Genomic DNA, 25,766 nt, shown 5'->3' on the forward strand with positions numbered 1-25,766 from the left:
TAATTTCTGGGTTAACTCACATCTTGCCAGCCCGCAAGATGTGAGGGCTGGCGTGAAGGCTGGAGCATTGAAGAGGCATGGCGAGGCGAATCGGACTGCAATGTTTTGTGCAACCTGGTTGAACCACGCGCACTAACGAGCGCGTCCCAGACCTCGCTTGGGCTGGAGCTGCGCTGCGTCGGCGTAATAGCACTAAAGGTGGCGCTAGTGATTAGCTAGTGATTATGGCCTAGGCTGGCATTCACAATTCACACATCAAGCAGCATCTTCCGGAGCTAAAAAAAATGAACAGCTATGCACCCAACTGGGAACATTTGGGATAGCGAAAGTTATTTTCTACCAAAAAGGCTCGCTAGCGTTCAGCGAAGCAGACGACCCTATTCCACCTTTCTGGAAAATAACTCGTTGCTTCCTTGCTCCACACGGTCACACGGTGCCGAAGATAGGCAGAGTGCCCGATAACGCATGGGCAAAGTACCGAAGACTGAAAGAAGCATTTTGACAGGCGCAACTCCAATTGATTCAATCCAAAATTGTAGAACCGAACCGCTGCAAACTTCAAAAATCGCGCGCTGAGTGCTCACTCAAAAAAAAAGATAAAAAGCCGTTAAACATTGTAATAAAGGAGTAACTTGTTGCATTTAAAAAAAAACTTGGCTTATAAAACGTTTTTTGCTTTTTATTAGGCGAAAATATTTTACTTTTTAGTTTATGCATTTGTGGTAGTAGTTTTCAGCACCACCAGGGGTTCCTCTGTCGCTTCAATTCAAATTTCAAACATAACAACCGTTGGTCGCGTTTGTCGTTCCTAAAAGTTGCTCTTGCGTTTGTAAGGTTGTTTGCGCAAAAAAAAAAAAATGCTTTTGAGAGAGTAAATAGGTAAATGGTGTTTTAAATGCATCTCCAAAATACCTTGCTCAAGCCTTTGTATGTGTGAAGACTGCCACGGTTCCCCAAGCGTCCGGAAACGACTCGGCACGAACAAAGGTGAGTAGCTACTAGCGTGATAAGTAGTAGCAGAGTTTCTTGCGGTCGTCGTTAATGAGCTATCACTGCACAGTACCGTAGTTTGGCGAATTCTGTGCGCAACACACGCCGGTGCCCAGCACCACAATTTGTGAAGAAGTACACGCTTGGGCTTGCAAACTTTTGGCATTACCTTTCTCGTTAAAGAAAACTGTTGAAATGGTACAAGCAGTACAACGAATGCACAGGCTATCAGCCGAGCTCGCGCTGAGCCTTTATGGACTAGTGATGCACAAAACTTTCATAAATTTCGGTGATGTCACAGCACAACGATGGAGTGCAATGTAAATAGAGCAATGCAATGGAATGCAATGTAAATTAAGGCAAAATGGGGGGGAGAAACTACTTTTTTTTATAGTTGGCACCTTTCATGCTGTAACCCCGTTTTTCTTGTTTTTCGCTCACATTCTCAGATTATATATGACGCACTGGCCGAGAAGAAATAATAGTAAAAGAAAGCGTCTGAGAACACTTTGACCAAACAGAGTTGTTCTTCCAGGCTCCACTCATTGTCTGTTGTCACTGCTACCAAGATGACACTAACAAAAAAAAAAAAGCAAGAAGTTTGCAGTAAGTCAGCATGTACGCAATGTTTCTCACAGATTCCGGAAAATAGCCAGTAGATAACGCATGTGACTACAGAGACTGAATCAGAAATCGTTTGTAAGGTCCCTTTGATGTGATAAAATCCTACATAGGTCAGTGCGTTTAAGAGCACAGTTTAGCGTATGGACATTACAAATACTAGACAGTTGTTGCACATTATGGTGCGTCCGCAAACTAAAACTCAACAATACAATAATCCTACTCATAACTCCAAAGAAAACAATGGAAATGACGGAGGAATATTCGTTATTCTGAACACAAATTGTTGGAGTTAATACACCATCTGTTTCCAAAAACCCGTATAAAATGCATGTCGTGCGATTTTGTAATCTGGACCAAAAATAAAGCTGGAGTGGGGCCAATTTAAGACAATTTGCATTGCCACTGACCGTTACCATACCTCCATGCTGCATTTATTGTTGATGTGATCAGTTGTCTTGAGATATTCATGATGGGCATATTTAGTAAATTTCTGTCTGAGCTAAAAATGAAGCTAATAGACTGCACATTTGCCTTACTACTTGTTCCATTTTAGTTGTGTCCTGTCACATAAAACAGTATGACAAAAGGAGAATGGCATATTATCTAGCTGCAAACGTGTGTTTATGGAGAAAGTTTGCAATGGTATTGCTAGTGTCTGACATATTTTAGTTTTCTTCTGCTAACTCACATTTGAGTTATGAGTAGTACCAGACCTTCCCAAAATATTGTGTGCATGTTTAAGGCACTGCCCTAGAGTTTTATTCATTCCAAGCCTTTCACTGTAGCAGGTTTGAGATTTTTCAATAAGATAAGCTCATTCACAGGCAAAGGCCGGTGAATGAGCTTTTGACTTCTTTTTTGTCCTTGTGCAGTAGGATGTTTTCATGTTAGAGTAGTAAAACCCCTCTGCATCCTTGTTTACCTCGAGATAAGTTTTGCCTACCTTAAGTTTCAAACTGCTTTAATTCTCAGTGCTTTAGTTGTGTACACTTTATTATCTCGCATTTTTGCCGGCATCTGGTCGGTGCGTTCAGGGCGCCTTTTCAAGCCCTGGATGTCAACAAAGCTGCCAAGGAGGTGTCGCTGATCAACCTGTCCATGTGTGAGTAGGCCAAGCCGCGCTTGCACAGGGTCAATTAGGACGTTTGTCATTTACAGAAGGTAACCACTTTTTGTGTATAGCTGATGTTGCAATTGGAATTTTCCTTGCAGACCCATGATGTGTTTACAGTGCAATTAACCGGTTATGCTGGGTGCATCAGGTTTTGGCAGGATGTGGTATGCACTTTGTGTGCACTAAATGAGAGAGAAGCTGTGCAATTTGTGCTCACTGCCCTTCATGTTACCGCTTTGCATAGAGCTGCCCTTGTGTCTAGTTTTCTTGTCTTCAGGTTTCACCTAGGAATATTTATAACTACGTTCATTGGGTTGTCCTAGGTTGTTATATGTACTCTAGAGTGGCTTAAAGGGGCGTCAAAATGATGTTAGGGCAGGAGATGACAAAGGCTTCAATTTCAGCGTCGTACCTGGGAGATTAAGTGGTTGCCGTTTAGCCAGCTGCAGGGCAATTCGACGGGCTTGCAAACCTCAGAGCTTTGTCACTTGTGGCTTAGCAATGTTTATCACACCGTTATATCCTATTTCCTAAGGTAAATGCGTGTTTTCCCCTTCCGAACTGCTATTTGCACCTATTGGTCCAGTAATCATAAAATGTCCCAGGTGGTGGCCTCTGGATGGGAGGGCCCTGGTTGGTCTCCTGCTCTGGTGGCCGAGGTGCAACTGGAAATCCTGGGCAAGCGCAGCAAACAACGGACGGCCCCACTGTGGGCAGCTCAGCTGGCCTGGGCCATCGTCCGAGATGACCTGAAGGGCCACACCCTGGCCTATTCGGGCGGCTCTGTGCGGCAGCGACAGGGCTCGGCCTCAGCAGGTGCCATGCTAGGGGAGGTCACCCGGCAGGCGCTGCTGTAGTGTGCTGTATCCTCAGCCACAGCCGAGCTGGTGGGTGTCAGCCTGGACCTGACCCCAGCGCTGTGCCCTGCAATGCTACTCCCGGGTTGCCCTGCTGCGCATCCGGAGGGCGACTTGTGCTCACTCGTGGTGCATGGAGTGCTGTATCGGGGCGCCTGGCTGCGGCCGCATTGGGAGCCCAGACACAGGGAGCTCAAGGGCAACGAACCAGTGATGTGATATCTGCGCCGAACCGTGCCGAAAGGTAAATCCTGCTACATCCTTCTTCATTTCAAGCAATCTGCGCCAATCTTGTGCCGAAGCTTCGTTTCGCCGGGTTTCCGCAATGTGTTGGCTCTGGTGGGAGGAGTCCTTTACGCCACGGGCGTTGAAGGCATCTTTTACGTAAAATGAAGTGGAAGGAAGTTTTTACATAAAATGTGCTGAGTGCCTTCTGCACGACTGCCTTTCAACGACTGCCTTTCATTTTGCAGAGCCTGCGCTTCTTAAGCCCACAGCTGAGGAAAGAAAAGTCCTCTAGAGCTCATTTTAGGGTGCTGCAAGTGATCTAACCGATGAATTGACTTTGATGGATGAATACATGCTTGTCCAGCTTGAACATGTTGATCAGATTCGTCTACACGAATTAACGAGTATTGGCAGCAGAGTTTTGAGAAGAAGGAGGCTAACAACAAAACCAAATTCCCTCTCTTGGCTTGGCTAGTGAAGGCATTGCTGTGCATTCCACATAGAAAAGCGGTTGGGGAAATGGGCTTCAATAAGAACTGCCGGCACCTTAATGAAAGGGCTCAGTGTGCGATACAAACTGTTCATGGCATCAGGCACATTGTTTCGTTCTTCAAGCGCTTTGACGGAGATGCAAGTCACTTCAATGTGACACCAGCGGTTTTGAGAGCTGTACAAACATCGAGCAAAGACTGCCAAGAGCGCATTGCGGCTGAAAAGCTCAGGCAGCTAAGCAGTGGTGTCTTGACCCCGCCAAGGCTGGTCCTAGTCATGATGCCCGAGACAGGCTCCAGCAAGAAGTGGAGACCACAAAAATAACATGGTGGCGAATACGGAGCATCTAATTAGCCTTGACATAAAGTCCAAGAGCTTCAGGTATGTCGAAAGTGGGCAGTCTCTTTTACCTGAGGGTAAAGCTAGAATGGTGGCAGCACTGGACAAAATGGCACAAAAACAACTTTGGACCTGTCACGATAGTTCTACTTTCATGCATATTTAACCAGAGAAACGTGGGTTTAGCGCAAGTGTCTGTTTTGTTTCGTTACGTTTTCTGCTTACTTAAACAAGCTCAAAGGTGTTTTCAGGGAATCTTGTCATATTGTGTTTTATTGGCATGTAGTCGTTTTAGCTTCAGGATGTTGTTTTCGTGTACATCAAACTGTCCACTAAGTGACTGTGTTTCGTTCATTCTGGTTTCATGAAAAGTTCTGTAGCCTACCGAATTGAATGCTACCCCGATAGTCGTTTTTTAAATGAAAGTCAAGTTCCTTCATGATCTGTTGGCTCATGTGGTGTATGTACACATTGCATGAACTCTTTTGGTGCTTGTCCTGAGGCATTTCATAGTCACTGCTAAAAGACGTCTGTGCGACAGAAACTCGCCTGTACCGAAGGCATTTTACTTGTTTAAACATTTCTGTGTGCCCAGGATGCTGCTTTTGGGGCTCCTCTTAGTTGTTTTCCTCCCCTTCCCGCAGCTCTCAGCCGTCCTGTGCCCCATGTGGGTTCCAAGCAGAGAAACACCACCTGGAGGTGGCTGACAGCCCTGCCTGCTCGCCATGGAGAGTGGCCAGATTTAACAACAGGGAGGTGAGCTGCTGGCCGCACGGCGGAATCTTCGGCTGCTGGACCAGCTGCTGTTGCTGCCGGGCTGTGCCAGGGAGCAGGACAAAGTCCACAAGGTCCTGGGCTCCTACCTGGATGCCTCAGGAGTCATCCCCACGCCTCGCCTCCCAGCCCGGTTGATTTGGAACAACATTGAGGAACTGAGGGTTTGTTTGATTGTTATCTTCTCTTGTGCATGTGTGTGTGTGTCTTTTTTAATACCCCTTTTTAAGCGTCACTGAAGTGATTTGTAAATATTGCAGGAATACTAGGGCGAATTGTAGTCTGGAGTCTCTAGGCCATATTTTCACCACTCGCGGCATTTACGTGAATTTATTCGGTAGAAATAATCAATTAAAAAATGCGGCCTTCCTCCGCATCCTTCTTGCTGATTTGCTGACATTTTGTGTGACATCAAAACAAGATGGTTTGGCTGCACTACTGTGCGGCTCGCCGACCCTCCGACAGAGTCAGTCGGTCCAGCGTATAGTCTTCTGGCCGCCAGCGGGTCGTCTTAATTTGTTTGCTCAGTTGAAACTAAGCCATGACCTGTTTGTGCCTGGAAATATCTGCCTTTAGTTTGTTAGTTTGTAGACTGTATTCTGTTTTAACTCACTCCACACATGCGACGCTCCGCTGACTGGTACGCTAGTGAAAAAAATCAAAGGCCAATTGAAGGTGGGAGAAGCTTTATCAAAGTTAATAAATGTACAAAAAAGAAAACTGCACATAAAACAAGGACACAAGAGAAGACAAATAGATACGTAGGGTGCAGACTAGCAAGTGATTTTTTATTTTAGTGAAAAACACATCATGAAGGAAACTGCGGTAACCTAGGGCACAGAACAAAGGTAAACAACCAAAACCACAGCCAAAAGACTGAGCGCAACACGGGGGGCAAAGAACCCTACACTAGGCATGTGCAATCGCTTCGCACATAAACAAACAAGGTGAGGGCCGGGGTAGTCCAAGGACACTAAAAATCACCCCCAAGAGTCCCGTTACGATACGCGATCTCGGTGCTTGGTAGGGACACTGACGGTGAACTGACGCAATCTTCGCCTTTATTTTCAGAATCGCGTACGCTTCAAAAATCTCCTTGCTGCACGCACCCCTGTAACACTTTGTCACTTTGCATGCTTTGAGGCGTGGCGCACAGCCTTTGCAGTCTTTACAGTTGGTGGCCAGGTTGCTGCCGGTAAAAGTGCGGAGGCTGTCGGCGTGTACCCTCAGTAAATCATTAATGCATCGACCCATTTGGCCAATGTACGATCACCCACAAAACAAGGGTGTTTCGTAGACGACGCAGCTTGACAGTTAAAAAAGCAAGGCTAAAACGGGGGCTAGTTGGTTATACATCTTCTTAAACCGCGCTGTTCTAAAACTTAGACAAGGGAAGAGCACACAAGGACGGGGCAAAGCGCGAGTCCCGTCCTTGTGTGCTCTTCCCTTGTCTAAGTTTTAAAACCGCGCGGTTCAAGAAGAGTTAACAAAGCGCTTCTCGTGTCTTTTCCTGCACCCCGCATGTCTATTTTCTTCAGAGTTTACACGCTTACACAACTTGTGTAGCTTGTTAGGTGCCGAAAAAACAACACGAACCCCCACCTTTTCCTTAGCTTTCTTGATCCTGTACCCAACATTGTGGACGTAAGATAAAACGGCCATCTTGTCGCCCTTGTCCCGTTCGCACCTCATCTTCTTGGGGCGTGACTCGACAAGACGCTTCTTGCCCACTGCCAAGATAAGGTCGCAAGGAAACCCTGCTTCCTTCAGTCGCTCCACCTGTGAACAGAAACTTGCCTCAGCTTGGTGTGTGCACGAGCGCTGCAGCGCATTCCCGAGAGCTGACGTGAAGTGAAGCAGTCCTTTTTGGATCGAGGGGAATAGATCCAACACACATGGTCACAGTTCACCTTGGGCTCCATATCCAAAAACTGCATCAATCCCCCGACCGGTGCTTCTATTGTTTACGAAAAGACATTGAGGGTGGAGCGAAAGAGTTCAAAACACTTCTTCAACATGATGTGTAGTGCCCTCTGGATTGAGCTGCTACAGCACTAGGAAGTCGTCAACGAAGCGGAAAATCTTAATGACGTTAGTGCGGAGCAACGGAAGCAACTGATGAAGTTGTCGAAACGTGCGAGTAGGAGGTGACTGAATATTGGGGCAAGACACGACCCTATACATACGCCGTCCTTAGGAACATAGGGACGACTACACACCCCTTGAATTGGCTCAGCTGGTTGGGCCGCTGGCACCGTCGCAGAGTCACAACCGCCGGTTGTGCCGAATCTTTCATACGGAGGCCCGAAGGATTTGGCACAACCCGCGGTTGTGACTCTGCGACGGTGCCAGCGGCCCAACCAGAGCTGAGCCAATTCAAGGGGTGTGCAGTCGTTCCTATGTTCCTAAGGACAGCGTACGTATAGGGTCGTGTCTTGCCCCAATATTCAGTGACCTCGTACTCGCACGTTTCGACAACTTCGTCAGTTGCTTCCGTTGCTCTGCACTAACGTCATTAAGATTTTCCGCTTCGTTGACGACTTCCTAGTGCTGTAGCAGCTCAATTCAGAGGGCACTACACATCAAGTTGAAGAAGTGTTTTGAACTCTTTCGTTCCACCCTCAATGTCTTTTCGTAAACAATAGAAGCACCGGTCGGGGGATTGATGCAGTTTTTGGATATGAAGCCCAAGGTGAACTGTGACCATGTGTGTTGGATCTATTCCCCTCATTCCAAAAAGGACTGCTTCACTTCACGTCAGCTCTCGGGAATGCGCTGCAACGCTCGTGCACACACCAAGCTGAGGCGAATTTCTGTTCACAGGTGGAGCGACTGAAGGAAGCAGGGTTTCCTTGCGACCTTATCTTGGCAGTTGGCGAGAAGCTTCTTGTCGAGTCACGCACCAAGAAGACGACGTGTGAACGGGGCAAGGGCGACAAGATGGCCGTTTTACCTTATGTTCATAATGTTGGGCACAGGATCAAGAAAGCTACGGAAAAGGTGGGGGTTAGTGTTGTTTTTTCGGCACCTAACAAGCTACACAAGTTGTGTAAGCATGTAAACACCGAAGAAAATAGACATGCGGGGTGCTGGAAAAGACATGAGAAGTGCTTTTTTAACTTTCAAGCATGCGTCGTCTACAAAACCCCCTTGTCCAGTGGATGATCGCACATTGGCTAAACGGGCCGATGCATTAATGATCGACTGAGGGTACACGCCGACAGCCTCCGCACTTTTACTGGCAGCAACCTGGCCACCCACTGTAAAGAACTGCAAAGGCTGTGCGCCACGCCTCGAAGCACGCGAATTTACAAAGCATTACAGGGGTGCGCGCAGGAGGGAGATTTTTGCAGTACGCGATTCTGAAAAAAAGGCGAAGATTGCGTTTCGTGACTGGACTTTTGGGTGTGATTTGGTTGTTCATCATAGTCCTGGGCCCTAGGTTATCGCACATGTGTACATCGCAGTTTCCTTCATGATGTGTTTTTCACTCAAATAAAAAATCACTTGCTAGTCTGCACCCTGTGTGTCTAGTCGTCTTCTCTTGTGTCCTCGTTTTAATCGCAGTTTTCTTTTTCGGAATGTACCAACTAGCCCAAGCTTGCATTCTATTCTACTTAATATAGGTACTAAGAAAATAAGGTCAACTGAAACTTACCATACAGGGAAAAATCAGGGTGCATGAAGCGCTTTTTTGTGCTGGGTGAACTAGCACAGCAGTCACCAGCACGATCACACATCTATGAACACTTTTCTGCTAAAGGAATGCAGTCACTAAAGGTGAGGTATTTGTGAAAATTTGAGGGATGCTTACTGCAGAAGCGCTATTCAAGAAATAGTCGTCTGGGCTGCTTGGAATGCCGAACCTAGATAAAAATGTGAACTGGGTATACATTATATACATTATACTTATGCCCTTGCCAACACTGGCTAATGGCGGAGTGATCTGGAGCACTAGGTATATTGTTATGCAACTCGCAAGCTCAAATCCCATAGCACTAAGTGGTTTATTTGTTTTTGGGCGGTATTTTCTATACTAAATTCACAATTTTGGCGCTGTTTCTGTAAATCTGGCAAAACTTTGTCGTTTCTGTAAACCTAGCAAAACTTAAGGGTGTGCAAATTATGCGAGTAAATACGGTATTTTACAGAACCGAAACAAACTGGTTTGAATTCTAATCTTGGACATTGTCCAATTACGTAGTAACTTGTATGAACGTCACTGCTTTAGTTGCTGTGGCTGCCTAAGACCGCGCATGGCAGTTTTTCCCCTTTCAGGCCTCATAAAATAAATACCGCCTTATCGACAGGATAAATGATGAAAAGTGTGTTTATTTGAGCCATTATACGCAGTTCAAACAAAAAAGACAGGAGCTTGACAAATTCACTTCGGTGTCCTTTTAATACCCTACAACCCGCCGTCAGTGGCTAAGGCGTTCAGCTGAGCCTGAGGTCGCAGGTTCGCTTCTCAATTGTGGCGGCCGCTTTTCTGATGGAGGTCGAAAGCAAAAACGCCCTTGTGCTCGAGATCCCGTGCAGGTGGTCAAAATGTTAATCTGGGGCCCTCCACTATGGCGCACCTCATCGCCTGTGTAGCGTCGGCGCGTAAAACATAATACCCCCTCGTGCCTTTGTCTCCTCTCTATCTGCCTGTCATGCCCTCCCCCACTCCCCACACGAGTGGACATACTGGTGTCCATCCCTAGGTGTGACAATTTACAGCTGCTGGTGCACATTCCTTTCTGCCTTCCTGGAAATTCATTCATTTTGGTAAAGGATAAAAATTACTGCAGCCTTAATTCTTATACTTGCTTTCTGGCACCTATACCCATCAATAATACAGTCGAACCCCACTACAACGAACTCCGCTTCAACGAAATTTCCGTTTCGACGAAAAATTTCCAATTCCCCATCAGTTAGCCAGAGAAGTCAGTGCAACACAGTCCTCGTCCCAACGAACCATTTGTCTAGCTTGCTTTCGCATCAGCGAAATTTAATAAGTAGCTGTCTGTCTGATACCTTCACTGCTCACTACTGGTACACATTGTAAGTGACACAGTGCCTTGTGTTCTACCCAGGCATCCTGCTGGCACGGGCAACACGGCTGGAGGCAAGAAGCAAGGACACTCAGCTTCATGGGAACAAGCCAGACTGCTGATGACTGCCACATGAAGCTATCATCCCTGTTTACAAGTATATAGCGGGTTGACGGTTACCTTTTTTTGTGAGAGCTTTCTCCTGTAATTCCTTCTACTTTAATGCATATACCTAATGTTGCACTACAAATAAAGCTTGGTTTTCAAAAGATTACAGGTTGATTTATCATTTTGTACACAGGACACAAAACATGTGAAATGAGACCTAGCTGGCATGAAGCAACTCTATTCTTAAGAGTTTATGCGAATACCCCCTATTTATGTTGTGCTAACATTACCTTCAGTTGTGCTGCCCGCTTGATGCTTTGTCTGTTCACACAGGCCGGTTGTGGATGTTGCTGCCAGCTGTCAACAATTAACACACCCGGTGGTTGCTTCCAGAACACTCGGCAATGACCAGCCCTTCTCCGATTAAGTATCTTTTAAACTGCGTGCCAGTTTAAGCAAAGATATTTATTCGGAGAACAGCGAGCAGTCGAGTCGGTGTTCCAAAAGCAGCTGCTGGGTGTGTCAGTTGTGGGGACAGCTCGTAGCGATATTTCAGGCTAGCCTGTGTGTACAGAGAAAGAATTTAGTGGGTGCCACGAAGGAGCCCGTGAGTAAACGTGGATAACGTAATTCCTGATACCTCTTGAAAAGGTCTTAAAACTCCTTGAAAAGAAGTTGTATAGACGTCAACAAGAAGGTGCTGAGACATCCTACAAGAAGTCCTGTAGATGTCTTGCAAGCACCCAGATAGACGGCTATAAGCGTCGCGTTAGCACAGCTACAAGACTTCTTCAGGACGGCTTTTATAAATAACTTCTTCGCCAAGATGTCTCTAAGCAGTTCGAATCGTCTTGTGTAGATGTCTTTTAGATTTACAATAGCCCTTTTTGCGTTTCATGGGAAGTGCACTCCGTGTAAGTGCACTTAAATAGGCACGTTTGACAGGGGTATTAAGGTAGACAATGGGGCCTCAAACGCCGACCCGCCGACGCCCACGTAGAGAAAACGCGCATAAAGGAGGAGGAATAAACGTTTATTGTGCACACCACGATGTGCTCAGCCTCCCAAGTCCAGGAGGCCGCGAGTCCGAGCTGCGTCCAGAGCTCGTTGCACCAGGGCTTGCTGTCGCTCTGGTGCTGAGCTGGTCAGCTCGGACTCCCACTGCTCAGAGTTGGGGGATGGGATGGGGTTAGGGTGGTGAGGACAAGAGAAAACAAGGTGGTAAGTCGTGAGAGGTATGTGACAGTGCGGGCAGTTGTAGGGGAAAAGGGACGGCGAGATGTGGTGTAGGATGGGGTGATTATAGAAGGTTTCAGTTTGCAGGCGGCGATAAAGGGTGGCGTGGTGTGTTGGGAGGGAGGGGTGGGGCGGGGGGTATACTCTTCGTGTGTGCCTGTAGTGGGACAGTATGGCACTGAAGGTGGAATCAAGGGCAGGGAGCGTGTCTTCAGTGGTGGCAGGGTAGCACCCAGTGTCGGTCCTTGAAGTTGGGAGTGCCCGGTAGTGCAGATCGCGGGCTGCGGCATGAGCCGCTTCATTCCCAACCAGGCCGGCATGGCCAGGAGTCCATACAATGGTCACTTCTAGGTCCGGAGGTAGGCAGCGTAGCATGGGTAAGGCTTGCTGTGGGGCGAGACCGGCCTGGTAAAGGCGGCAGGCTTGCTGTGAATCGCTAATGATGGTGAGATAAGGCTGATTTCGATGTGTAGTAATGGCATGGGCGATGGCCAGGGCTTCGGCTTCGGGTGTAGGCATATTTCGGTAAGTTGCCGCAGTAAGGGTGTTGCCAGAAGTATCCAGGGTGCGCATAAACAAAAAAAAAACGAAAACAAAAAAAATGGCGAAACAATTTTGGTCACGTGACTTTTGGTCTTGACGCCACGACTTCTGCGATCACGGGACAGAAAAAAAGAAAAAACTTTCTTTCTTTTTTTCACTCGCTCGCTCGCTCTGGACCATGGAGGAAAGAATACTCAGGAGAGGCCCCTAGCATCCCAATGCATTGCGAAAGGCAAAGGCTGCTGCACCCCGGGGATCCTTTCCCCCGGGGTGCTCCAGCCTCGCCCGATCGGGGCTGGCTGGAGCGCCCCACGGAAGTGACGTCACCTGTTTTTTGTTATTATTTCTTGGATTTGGTCGTCGTTGTTGATCGCCGAAATTAGTACGAAGTACTATGCCGGCCGTGCAAAGCGGCCGTGCCGGCACTCATGTTTAGGTCGGCTGTGCTTTTCATTGTTTACGATGAAAAGCACGCGCTTTTTGTACGAGCCGTAAGCGCAGGCTGATAACTCTCCTCCTTGGTACATCGGCTGTCGTTCGGTACGTGTTGTATTATCTACGGCGCACCTGCGGGCAAGGCAAAACCACTCCGAGTGGAGGATTCAGAGGATTGTGTTGCAGGTTTAAATTCGCCGGCTTTTGTAACCGCACTTCTTTCTTTCTTTTTATTTTGGAAGGTGTGTGCGCACCCCATCACGCCATCAGGTTTGATCTGCTGTGGCTCAATAGGGAAGAATGGGTCTGTGTCCTCAAACGTGGGCACTGGCTGAAGACTCTGCCGGCAAAGGTCTAAATAGTGTTGCATGAAGGCTGCTTGCGCTCCCATTTAGATCATTGAATCTGTGGCTTTTGTGGGGAGAAGAATAGGCCGAAGGAATACCTTTGAAGGTCCTCATTTGACAAGAGTTCTCTTGGTTCTAGATTACTGGTGCCCAGTGCACTTGATCTTCCAATCTGGTGCACTGTAGTACGCGCCGCTGAACACCAGCGTTTTTGTCCGTATAGTTTTGGCGCAGCAGCCTGAAATGTTTTGAAACCTCACCATATTTTCTGTGCATAAAAAGACCAGCAGGTGCCTTATTTTGGGGAGTGAAATCAGCACAGCTGGGACAAAAGAGGCCTGAATTATATTAGATGTGACAAAAAGATGTTTGGAGTAAACGCGTGTTAATATGCCTCTTTTCGTCGTGCCTACAACTCTGTATATTTGGTCATGTTGTACCAACTTTTCCGAGCTTCCAAAGTTACAAGGTACACTGCAGTGCTACAAGTACTGATCACAATTAAAGTGTCAAAAAATTTGGCTTCTGGAACAAGCCCAACTTTGCCACCCTTGTTAGTGATGGCCTGGAAAGAATCACGCCGAAGCAGGAAGCACCGACCAATCCAGGAGATACACTGTACTTCATTTCACCAACTTCACACACCGTTGTAAAAATTGTGCTGGTAACTAATAAACAGCGAGAGCACAGCGCTGTACCACACGCTGGTAAGGGCAGCAAATGTAGCGCCAATATAGTCTCCCACATAAACTGTGCCCACAGCTCCTGTCAACACCAAATTGATAAAAGCGTTGTTGCACATAATTTGTATACAAACACCATGTAAGTAGTGCGCATGTTGCTTCTGGTCATAGCAGCAGCTGTCCAACAGCCTACCACTGCAAGTGATGAAGAACCGGCCAACCATGTGACATTTGTTGTCCAAAAAGAAAGAAGCATACAGGCCTTCGTTTTCTGACAAGCAGACTGGATGCTCATCACGCTGAAGTTCCCCAGCAGTCAGAGCTGTGTGTGCGCATCCGTTTACGCGTATACGTACTGCCACGTGCACCTGCAGCTGGCAGCACGTGGCAGCAAGGTTCCATTCTGCCAAGGTGCCGGTTTAGCGCCGTAGTGAGAGGATTTGGCTGCTGCTCTGGCGAAATGAGTTCAAGTACACCAGTCCATACAGCGGTGGCCCCGCCGAGGCCACGTATATGTACGGTCAGTTTTCGCGTTTGATGTTACACCTTTAAAACTGGCGAAACTCCACCAAGTGACGCAAGGCTTGCTGGAGGATTTCTTTTCCTCCTGAAGCACTGAATGACACACCACCACGTATTGCGAAACTTGTTTATTTACGTGTTCCGTCGTCGCTTCTCACTGTGGCAGTAGTAGTCATCGTCATATAAGGTCCCTAAAATTATCGTCATATCCATCTTCCGCATGCATGACTGGCTGACCCGGATTGCTTTGTCCGCAGGCTTTCCCATTCCTCCTAAAGTGAAATGCGTCGGCACGCGGTAGAACCGGCTTCGCGAGCTGGGCGTCTGCGAGGTGTCTTGTGCTCATCCTTGTGGCGCAGACGTACGTGACTGTTTTCCTGGTATTTTTCCGAGCACCACGGGCAAGCCAGGTTGATGCCGCACGCTCATCGCAAAACGCGTGCACACGTGCGGGGTAAACGGCGGGAGTAACTATGACATGATGTTTTCTTGATTGATTGATTGTAGGGTTTAACGCGCCGACGCAACGCAGGCGATGAGGCGCGCTGTAGTGGAGGGCTCCGGATTAATTTTGACCACCTGGGGATCTTTAACGTGCGCCGAAATCTCGTACACACGTACAGCGCAACGCCTTAGCCACGACATGATGTTTTCTGATGACGCCGCACACATTACGGCCAGCAACGTATGGCGGCTGGTCGTAATTACTATTAATTTTATAATGGGCACAATAGCAGTACTGTCGTAAAAAAGAACTGCAGCTAAATTATAAATCCTAATTGTTGTATGCTAGTGACATGTTGTAAGAAAATCGGAAATGTAATAGTTATATCCCTTCGCTCACCAGCTGTACAAGTTGTACCTGCCCCATGAACCTTCAAATGCTGATTAGTCTCAGGGCCAACACATGAGCCATACATGCTCAACTGTTCCCAAAAGGACTAAGCAAACACACAACCTCCAAGAAAACACATCCGGCATTGGGAAGAAACATTCAAAATTGGCTCACTTTATTTGACCAACAACCAGTACATTTTGCTTTTATAGCCCACAAAAGACCATCGCCAGCACTGCATTATGGCTGAAGAACTTTTCTGCAGTTGGCTTTGGCAACAAGCAGAATGCACCATTATGAACTGGAAACACATATGACAAGCCACAGCTTTTACCAGCCCATTGGTTGCACTGGGTGTCAAGAGATAAAAAGGAAGAACCAGCAAAAATGCTTTAATGTATTTAATGTATGCACAATGATCAAACATTAATTCAGAGTGTAGAAAAACATCCCTTCCAGCATGTTCGGCTGATCAACCCATTTGTGACAGCCTTATCGAAGTGAAGGCAAGAACGAGTCCGTGGCAGGATTTCGATGTGGGCTTTAAGAACTGTAGGCTGTCTGCAGTCATAATTACTATTGTGTGCCAAACACCCTAGTACACTGAGTGCAGTGAACTTCAGCAATGAAAGTAGTCATAAGAAATTTTTATCGTATGGTGACCGTTGCGAATCCTAGTAAACCGTTACAAGCACCTGGCATGCTGGCACGAGAGAGGTAGAGATAGTAAAAGATTTTTGAAAGGAGAAGAGGCCAGCCTGAGAAACTGAACTTGGGCCTGCTACTTAAATGCCACTGGGGCAAGGAAGGTACTGAATACTGAGGGTATGAGAAATGACAGTGAAATCAACCAATGAACTTTGTACACTTAAAGCATGTATGGGGCGCAGAAACAGACTAATCACTGCATAATTTGCATAACTTATTTACCGACCATAAAAAAAAAGTTCCCCAGTTTGTGAAATTTCACCACATAGACCCAAGAGTCCTGACAGGACAAGCAGCGATTTGACAGCTCGATCTTCTTCTTCGTGTCAGCCCACGTGCCAAAAATCTTTCGTTCAGACAGAGGGTAAGCATTCAAGCGTAGTAAGGCTGCTTCAAGGTCTTTTCACCCACTAGTATACCTTGGTCAAAAACTATGCAAATGATCAATTGTCCCTGTACAGCCTTACACAGAAGGCAGTCTGGGCTGTCCTCGCGTCCGATTATGTGCAGATACTTTCAGGTCAATGCTACTTTAAGCCGCAGCCTGTGTAACAAGGTTTCATTGACTTCTGTGAAGTTGAGGGGCATGAGCGAGCCAGAACCTTTGCTCGGAATCAGTCCTGGGCAGCTGTTCCTGTCAATTCTGTGGGTCAGACCAATGCAAGGCAGCAGCTTGTGCACGGGCTCTGTAGAGTATTGCATTGCTATCTTGTCTTATGATGTGTGTAGCCAAAACAGTGTATATCCTTTAGCCGGCACAAGGCAGCATTTCCTTCACAGAAAATTAGTTCTATAATTGTAATTACACTAGCTAGTTTCTAATAATTTTTTCAAACAAAGAGCACGACTACAAAGTGTAACAAAGGGAAGGGACAGCAACGACTTCCAGCTAGTGCCTTGTTTGAAACGTACGACCCATATAAATACCATGCGCTTTATAACATCAACATAGCAAAAACAGCACGACGCCATGCTGCAACTTTTCTGCTACGACCCCCATGAGCACTGCCAGCTTTCATGTCCGCAACCTCGTTAAACTTGGTTTCCCCTTGAGAACATGATTTTAGTGCTAAAGATGACAGACACACTTTACTGGTGCTTGCATCTATCAATGAAACACCAGCAAACGTCAGTTAATTTGAAATGATACGGGGTAAACTTGGAAGCTGGCACAACTAGGTGGGATGGGAGTGGCAACAAAAATCTGTGCACAATACAGCCCTGTTGTGGCATTTTTCAGCACGGCGACAGTTGTCATACCGCCCTTGTTAACCTATATTCGAATCTCCTGATACTATGGAGAGACTTGTTGCATTGGTGGCACACTGGAATTACCACTGTGTTGAACCATGGAGCCTGCCAGTTGCCATTCGAGTATGCGAGTCTGCCGATGGAAACTTTTTCTGGCGACTGTTGCACTGCCCTGCAGTGCTTCATGAATTATTTCCTGCTGGCACAGCCATTCCATTCCACGCAGACAAACAAAATGCGCACAGGCCGCATGCAACAGGCATGTGTTTGTATTGTTGTGTGGGAAGCAGGTTTGCCAACGGGTACCAGTCGGCTGCGGAGTAGCACCCAATGTATGCTTAGATGCAGATATACCTAGCGAGTCCACCTTGGTTCATTCCACAGAGGCAAAAGCAACGCTTTCTCATGTTTCTCTGACGGTGCTTTTCAATGGCCTCAACTTTGCATTGCATTAAACAACGAGACAGAGAAATATTTTATGGATTTGCGAGCAGAAGGATGTTAGGGCTTCCACCCTGTGAGAGCCGTTCTTAGTCCAAATGCACTGAAACCCACAAGCGCCGTCAAAGTCGCCCACCCCGGACTTTCACTACCGCCTTCACCATCGCTACAGTTACATCTGGATTTTTTTAATTATTAGTAACCATTAATTATTAACAGTGACTCTACATGGCTAGTCAGTGAGTGGAAGTGGTTTGGTTTGTTGGGTAAAAATCAGAACAGACTGCTTTCACTATATGTTGTGAAGTGGGCGTGACAGTGACCCTGGCTCGTCAGTGAGCAGAAGTGGTTTTGCCGGTTGGGTAAAAATCAAGCATGACTGCATTGAGGGGCAGACGAAGAGTGTGGAGCACGTCAGACATACTATTAGCCTGTGCGATCAGTGTACGTGCTTTGTGCCATTGAGAAATTTAGCAGGTATATCCCGTGTATTGTTTTTTACAAGTTTGTCCGACATAAGCGTTAAATCATTCATTCCTTTTAAAAGCAACACGAAGCCAGCAGGTGAGAAAGAAAAAGGTATGCTAGTAATACTAAAGGAAATTCAGGCTATTAGCAATGGTTCAGAACGACATGCAAACAATCTTTGCTAGCATGCACAGTAGCTGACGAAATACTGCAGGGTAACAGTAGCACATGCACACGTGATTACAAAGAGGGTTATGGCATGTACAGGTAAGTGTGTAAGCTTGATTTAGTGCTAATATGCTGCGTGCACACGTAAATAAAAATACCCTGCAAAAAAGATGAACAAGGCAACTGAGGTTAGAGCAAATAGAAACAACAACTACGCAGGGTCACCTAGATGGTATGCTTAGAATGTAGATATAACAGTTCAACACAGCACGTAGCATCTGTTATTGCTGAAGCCACTGACGCATCACCTAGCCTGTCATAAATGGGCACGATCACGTACGTTTGGCGACATCGTAAATTTTGGAGCACACGAACACAACACACACGGAAAATGCCACAGTAACCCACGACAGATATCCGGCGCATTTTTTGGCCACGCTTGTAACGACATGGATCACGGCAAGTTGAAGCGAACGAACGAAAACTCGCTGTCACTGCGACGCACCGTTGCTAGCTGATGGGGCTCTAGATTATTCACGTATACACTCCTGCAGCGACACGAATCTGGACACTTGCAAGTCGAGTACGGAGCAGTATCAAAGTATTTGCCTCGCGTTGTGATACCGACACAACACCGTGTATAACAATGACTGTGATGATAGCATCGATGACTGCGGCGCCAGCAGCTTCACACAAACAAACCTCTGGAAAACTATGACGCACCACACACATCGGTCACGTTTTGAAGGCAACACGGTGCTTCGTACTTCACTGCACATTTTGGGGCAACATTTGGTTCTGATACGTACGTATTTGATATGACAACATTGCGCTTTGCGCAAGCGCTGACCAGCACTTCGCGTTGCTGCCACGAATAGTCATCGGACTGTGAATTACTGCAGAAGATACAAGCGCGGTGACACAGGCTTGGAGCTGAACACCTCATATGAAACGAAAACACAGCGCAGCACCGCACCACTCGTGAGCGACTCCGCACAACGCCGACGCTCGTACATTCTTGCTTGCCTCGGCACCGCGCGAAGCTGGAATATTTGAAACAGGCCAACAGAACAAACTCGGAACAGACGTACCACGGAACAGACAAGCCCGTACTAGAGTGAACTCTACCCGTACGTAGGCCAGTACGGGGCCAAAATTCGCTCTTCGATGGAATTCGGCCTCTTCTCCATGCCGCTCGTCCGTAGGTCATTCGTAAAACCCGTGGTAAATCTATAAAAAGTGCTTTGTTTACACAACTTCTAGGCGAGTGTCAAATAACAAACTCGAGTTTCGCAGAGAAAAATATAATGCAAACATCTACAAAGCATGTCTATGACGTCACGGTGACTAGGTGATGTCAGGCAACTCAGGCAAAAAATAAATCTTGATACTGTAATATTAGTGTGTCACTGCCGAAAATATATGCAACACTATTTAAGTAATTGCAATTAAATGCAGTTACGCAATTTTTTTGTTGACGTACGTCACTTCCGTGGGGCGCAGCAGCCAGTTCGGGGGGAATCGGCTCAGAAGCCCCGGGTTGCAGCAGACGCAGCCTTGCGAAAAGTGTAAAAGAAGTTACGTCATTTTTCTTGAGCCCATGGACAATGTTGCTTACTTGTTGACAACTGCGGCGGCCAAATTTGGGCAAATAGAAAGGACAAATATTTAAGGCGCTTGGTATGTCGCTGCCTCGCTACGCTTGCAAACCAGCGCAGTCGCTACGACAAACGTTTTTAGATTAGGCCAGTTTGAAAACTCGGCCGTCGGAGGCGTCTGCGTTCGCCATCCCGCGAGCCTGTTGCTATGACGACGACAAACGCTACTTTGCCAGGCTTAAGAGCTGAAAAATCGTCCTTCTATCTCAAAAACGAAGGCCGTTTTTCGATTGAAACTTTGGGTGAGGGTTAGAATGGGCAAATTGAAGGCGAAATCAACAGCTTAGAAGATGACATCGCACCGAGGAATTAGCGACGAAGCTATTTTCGCTTCGAAGCGGGAAGGCAGGGCGACGCCATGTTAGTCAAATCAAACCGGAGACAGCAAAGGATGGTGGGATAGAGTGCTGGGCTCCGTGGGCTCAAGTCATGGCGGGACTCGGCTTCACAAATGTGACGTCAGGGCCTCTCCTAACCTTTTCTTTCCTCCATGCTCTGGACAATTAGTCACCTGACAAACTGTCACGTGACTTTTTGACGACGTCACGACCTTCGTGATCACGTGACAGGAGCAAGAGGGGGTGTAGGGGCGATCGTCTGTGAAATGAGGCTCACCCGTCACGTGATCAAATCGTGACGTCACTTGACTTGTTTTTGAGCGCCTAGGGACAACGCCGAAGTAGGCGCAGCATTTCCCTGGGTCCCCCGAGTGAACGATTTGCGCTGTCACTACCCAGCGTGTGTTTGTGTTGAATGCTACCAAATGAAGCTGCAGATGCGTGAATATACCGTGAATGCTAGTATTGGTGCTATCTCCGCTATCTCCCTATCCGACATACCTACTGCGACATTTCAAGAGAGACTTGCAGCCTGAGCTCAGCGTAGATCAGCCATGCCGGTCTCAGGCGTTTGCTGTCACAGACACGGAAGAGCGGAAAAGGGGGCATGTATGCGCTCATTTTCCCAGCAAGGTCAGTAACATCGTTAGTTTATGTTTGTTGTAGTTTTTGTGTTTATACTATTGTACTATGTACCCTAAAGCTGCGTGAATTCTTGCTTACGTGGTCGCCTAGCTCGGCCTCCTAGCTGTCATTCTCATTCCCGATCGTATTGTGATGTTAACGATTTTTGTATAATCTTGAATCAAATTTAGCGTGCGCTGCATACTTGGGCGAGGAACAGACACAGTGGAAAACGACAAACCAGACGTTGGCGCGCAAACCAACACTTGCTTCGTGTATCCAACGTACGTGTGGTTTCTTTTCCCACTCCCTGTTTCTCGCCCAAGTATGGAGCACACGCTAAATTCAAATTACAATGCTATGTCCTTACACACTCCGGCCGCAGTTTCAAGCGTTTCGTTGTTGTTCCTTTTGTGTAGGAGCCCATCACATTGCTCAAGTTTATTCGAACCGGTGGCGTGTACTCCCCGAGGCGCTGTCCTGGATGTTTGAAGTACATGTGCCTCGATCGTAAGTATGCATGTGTTTGATAGGGTTAATCTCGCGAGTAGCACGCATCAGAGTTCTAGCTCTTCGGGCAGTTAAGTTGCGTTGCGGGAGAGGAATTGGAAACGTCGCTTCTGTACAGAGAACGTAAGGATATCGCGGCCAAAGAAAAAAAAAAGCGTGAAACCGCGAGCCAAAAAAGACGGGAGAGGGAGAGAGAAAGGATAGACCAAATGACTGCGGCAGAATCAGATCAACCGAAGGGCTGTGAAGGTTACGCGGCATTTCGGGCCCTTTATGAGGAGGCACCAGGAGCAACTGTCAGTAAAGTGTAAATTGAAGGTGAATGGAAGAAGCTGTGTATGGGACAAATAGTATGTGGCAGGCCATGAAGCCATTGAAAATTTGAAAGCGCATTAATAACGATTACAGGCAGGAGGGACACACACAAGCACTTACTTGCTACTGCCGTTTTGTTGAAAAACACGAAATTTATTCACGAAAGAAATAATAGATTGAAGAAATATGGTGCCGATTAGTGCGTGCTCCTGCCCGTGTAGAGTTATAGACGATTTGCTGACACACTTGCTACTATGTTCATCGATAAAGAAGGCCTCAACCCGTTCCCTAACAATCTGATCATTATACCTGTGCAACATCACAGTCTCATCAAACAAAGGGCGACACCCACACTTTTTATAATTCGCAGGAAGATTTGCACCCGTTGAATTTGTGATCGTAAACAAATGCTCTCTGAGATGGGCACTTAGACAGCGTCCTGTCTGGCCCATATACATGGACTTACATGACAATGGAATACTGCAAATCATGCTAATCGCACAACGAACTAAAGGCTGCACATGGTTAACACTGCACTCATTTTTCCCTTTCCTCGGATGATCCTTGTTATTAACAATGCAGCAGAGATTTCTTATTTTGCTTTTGCAGAAAACAACACACAGTACCATGTGCCGAGTGTTCTTTTTCTTGTAGTGGGTTTTCCTGTGTGGTCTTTTTCCACGTCGCCATCTTTTACGCATTTTGTTTTCCAAAGATGTATTATTAGCTTACCCAACTTTCAGTTGTTTTGACTCAGCATTTAATCCTGTTCCTGCAGCATCTGCATAAGAGGGCTTCCAGTGGAAAAAAAAAAGTGCTTGGACCTGGCCCCTACGATGTTGGTGCAGGGCCTGGAGGGCAAGCCTTGGTCTACATCCTTTCTGGGTACCCATGGAAAGCAGGTGAATGCCTCCAGAAGTGGCTGTTTTTGTGGTACACTCTAAATTAGCAGCTGGCAGACTGCGTGTGTTCGCAGACCACCCTGGTAGTATGACAACCAAATATGTAGTTGTGGCCTAGTTACTGAGGGGAAGAACTGCCCATCTGCTGAAACGACAAAAATGGGGGACATGAAGCGTTGCAAAATCAAGTCCAACACCAAATTAACCAGCCCAGTACTGAGCACCTGTTCCTTATCAGGATGGTCTGCTGCACTGCAGTTGTGCTCTCTTGAGCTTTACTGATGCAGGCAATCGATGACCTTCCGTAGTGTACAACCATTGTCGTTAGATGGAGGTGTGCATTTTCTGTGTAATTTTCCACGTCCATGCAAATCCAAATTGCTTCGACTGTGCTGGAATGGTGCAATGGAATAGACGTCAGCTTCATAACATGAGGGACCTAGGTTCAGTTGAGATCGCGGGAAGCGTTTTAATGTTTTTTCACTTCACCCATGATCGTCATCATCAGAAAAAGTTGGCTTTCCTGCAGTGCATTTTGATTGGACTACAGACACATCAGGGAGAGGCTGGAAGCTTCACTGTAGTAAATGAAACTGTACCAAGTACAGTATGTTCATGAAGCTTTAAGCATTGTACATGAGCCAAGACAGTGAGGAGTGGTTATAGGTTAAATCCTTGTCAAGAAAGATCACAAAAAGTTCAATGTGAATCACTGAGCTTGCAAACTTGTCGAATCTAAACTTGACACTTTATTGTACCAGTCTTTCATGCTCAGCTGAGGAATGGTGGACAGATGGGGGCAACAACTGGCAGAAAGGGCCATTAGCATGCAGTTCATGTGTCTATGTAAATATTATAAAAAAGTACTGGTATGAAATTTTCGTGTTACATTTTTCCCATTGCTATGGGTGCCTACCAGCCCAGGAATCATAGAATGGAACATTAGATAGTCAACCTCGGGGTAAATAATTAGTTTGAGCAATTGTTTATTCGTGCCAGTTTCGGCTTGGACAAAACGAACACCAAGGCGGCCGCCATGAGAGAATGGCACTCTTGATGTCGCTGTTCTCATTGCATCATGGTCAGACTGGATGCGCGCCCTAGAGTGGCCCAAGCTAGCCATGGCCGCACGCGTCTAGGCCGCACGATATCAGTCCCAAAACTGTGACATAATTCACAAGGCAGTGCAGCGTGCACCATCAGCAGCCAGTGTGTTGGCTAAGTCACTGGAGCCCTAATGTCGGCAGTTTGGGGCGAACTGCATGGCGAGGCACTCCACGTATCTTGCTTATGCCAATGTCGAAAGGGTATTCATTCGGAGCTTTCTTGTGCATGCAAATATTAAAATTGATTTAAAATATGTTATACTGAATGGTTGCTACTAAAATCTGCAGCTACAAAGGAAACTTTTTGCATAGTTATCTCAGCTTTGATATTTCAAGTACTCCTTTAAGTAGAGCCTAATCATGCTATGAACGTTTAATAGCGGTGCTACTCCTTTAAGGTATTTTTTACTTGTTTTAAGCTGACTTGTTTTTAGTTTGGAGTGAAGAGAGACCGTAACATTCTGGCTGCCCAGCCGCCCATTTCTGGCCATCAGTATTTCTGAGTTCTTCAAAACAGTTTTTGCTCGGCACTTCTCTGAAATTTCGAGGACACCTAACTGAACTTAGTCGTGATTAATGCATTTAAAGTGCAAAAGTGAAGCAATCTCCACCCTTGCACTCAGATGGCAGAGCATCATCCTTACATCAGAAAAAGGTTTTGTTTTGCCGAATCTTTGCCACTTCGGACCACTATAGAACTTGCTGCCCACATAGCGGTGCTCTCCAGCTGAATCAGCCTTAGGTGTCACAGGACTGAGAGTAAGAACTTTAAAGTAGTGTTAGAAATAAGCACAATACAATGGGGCTCTTCGATTTACACTCTTGGACTCACTGCGGTAGTGCATAGGGATACATGGGAAAATCGAATGCCGGACTGCTTCTCGGGGAGCCCGCGGTGAGTCCGAGCCTGTAAATTAAAGAGCCCCAATAGCTTTCTTTTTTGTAACATGTTAACAGGTCGACCAACCTTATGGCAACTGTAGGATGTGACTTGTTTGTAGAAGGGCAAAATCAGAAAAATAGAGACGAGCAAGTAAGTCATCGTCGCACGACAGCTTCTGCGACACCTAAGTTAAGCTGCCTGCAATTTACGGGCGAATAAAATTGTTTTCAAGATGTTTACAGTTTTATTGCCTGGTTCAAAAAAACTGGTATACAAAATTTTGAGGAAAGCTGGAGTTGGCCATGTATTTATTTGTATTAGGAAATGTGTGGAAATGTGCCATTCTATTATTTATTTTATAAAGTTTTTAATTGCTACAGGAACGTTTATTTGTAGATGCAGTGCCATGTATTTGGTGTCCTATGTTTATTTATTCAAGATACCCTTATGGCCCAACGGGCATTAATGGGGGGTGTGGTACCTGAGCAGATTAAATGAAGAATAATAACATAAGAGAATTCTGCCACGTGCATACAAGAAAAAATAAAGGAAAAAAGATACAGCAGAATCGTCAGTGTCCACACGCATGTACTGTGTTTAAGCTGTTTGCTCATTTGAATTTTGAATAGGAGGCTCCTAAGGAAATATATGCAGTGCTTGACCAGTTTTCAAAATGCTATTTCTCTTTTACTTTTCAGTGACACAGGTCTCAACAAGCATCTGGATGCACCTACAAAATTTTTGCTGGGCACCTCTGATATCTGTCGTCTTCTATGGCCTTGAAACTGGGAATAAATAAAGCTAAAAACTGTCTCTTTCATTTGGTATATTCCTTTTACATAGTGCAGGAACGTCTAAATAATATGGAGGACAATACACAAGCACTTCCGCGTCATCGTCCCCTGGTCACTTATCTGGTATTTATGCTGCAGTTTAAACGAACTGCCAGGTAGCCAACATTCACAACCATTTCAAGTTGTACCTCTCAAGCTGTAAAATTATAAGTCATTTGTCCGAGGAACATATTAAAGGTCTTCACAAGAAGACATTATTAAATTTTGAGATGCTACACTGCAGGTTCATTTACAACAGCAGGTTCTAAATATTTTGCATGTTTTAATTCTGGCCTTCACATCTGTTCTTGAAGCCAGTAAGTTGGAAGCAATCTAATGCTTGCTTTACATCAGTTACTAAAAGGGCTAGTGTCATAGCAATCAAGCATCCTGCAATA

The 25,766-nt window shown here is 46.3% G+C and overlaps 2 long non-coding RNA genes across 2 annotated transcripts; both read left to right on the plus strand.

Moving 5' to 3' along the window:
- The first annotated feature begins 487 nt into the window (after positions 1–487).
- LOC144164406 (uncharacterized) lies at positions 488–10,728 on the plus strand. Its single transcript, XR_013321190.1, has 5 exons — positions 488–987; positions 2,649–2,716; positions 3,334–3,829; positions 5,289–5,582; positions 10,497–10,728. It is a non-coding gene; the product is annotated as an uncharacterized LOC144164406 (long non-coding RNA).
- Positions 10,729–20,502: 9,774 nt separating this feature from the next.
- Positions 20,503–25,355, plus strand: LOC144164410 (uncharacterized). The gene is made up of 4 exons (XR_013321191.1): positions 20,503–20,828; positions 21,239–21,329; positions 22,423–22,546; positions 25,234–25,355. It is a non-coding gene; the product is annotated as an uncharacterized LOC144164410 (long non-coding RNA).
- Positions 25,356–25,766: the final 411 nt, after the last annotated feature.

This window comes from Haemaphysalis longicornis, unplaced genomic scaffold (assembly GCF_048455015.1).
Source record: "Haemaphysalis longicornis isolate Haplotype H1 unplaced genomic scaffold, Haemaphysalis longicornis Haplotype H1 scaffold_1, whole genome shotgun sequence".
Taxonomy (NCBI): domain Eukaryota; kingdom Metazoa; phylum Arthropoda; class Arachnida; order Ixodida; family Ixodidae; genus Haemaphysalis; species Haemaphysalis longicornis.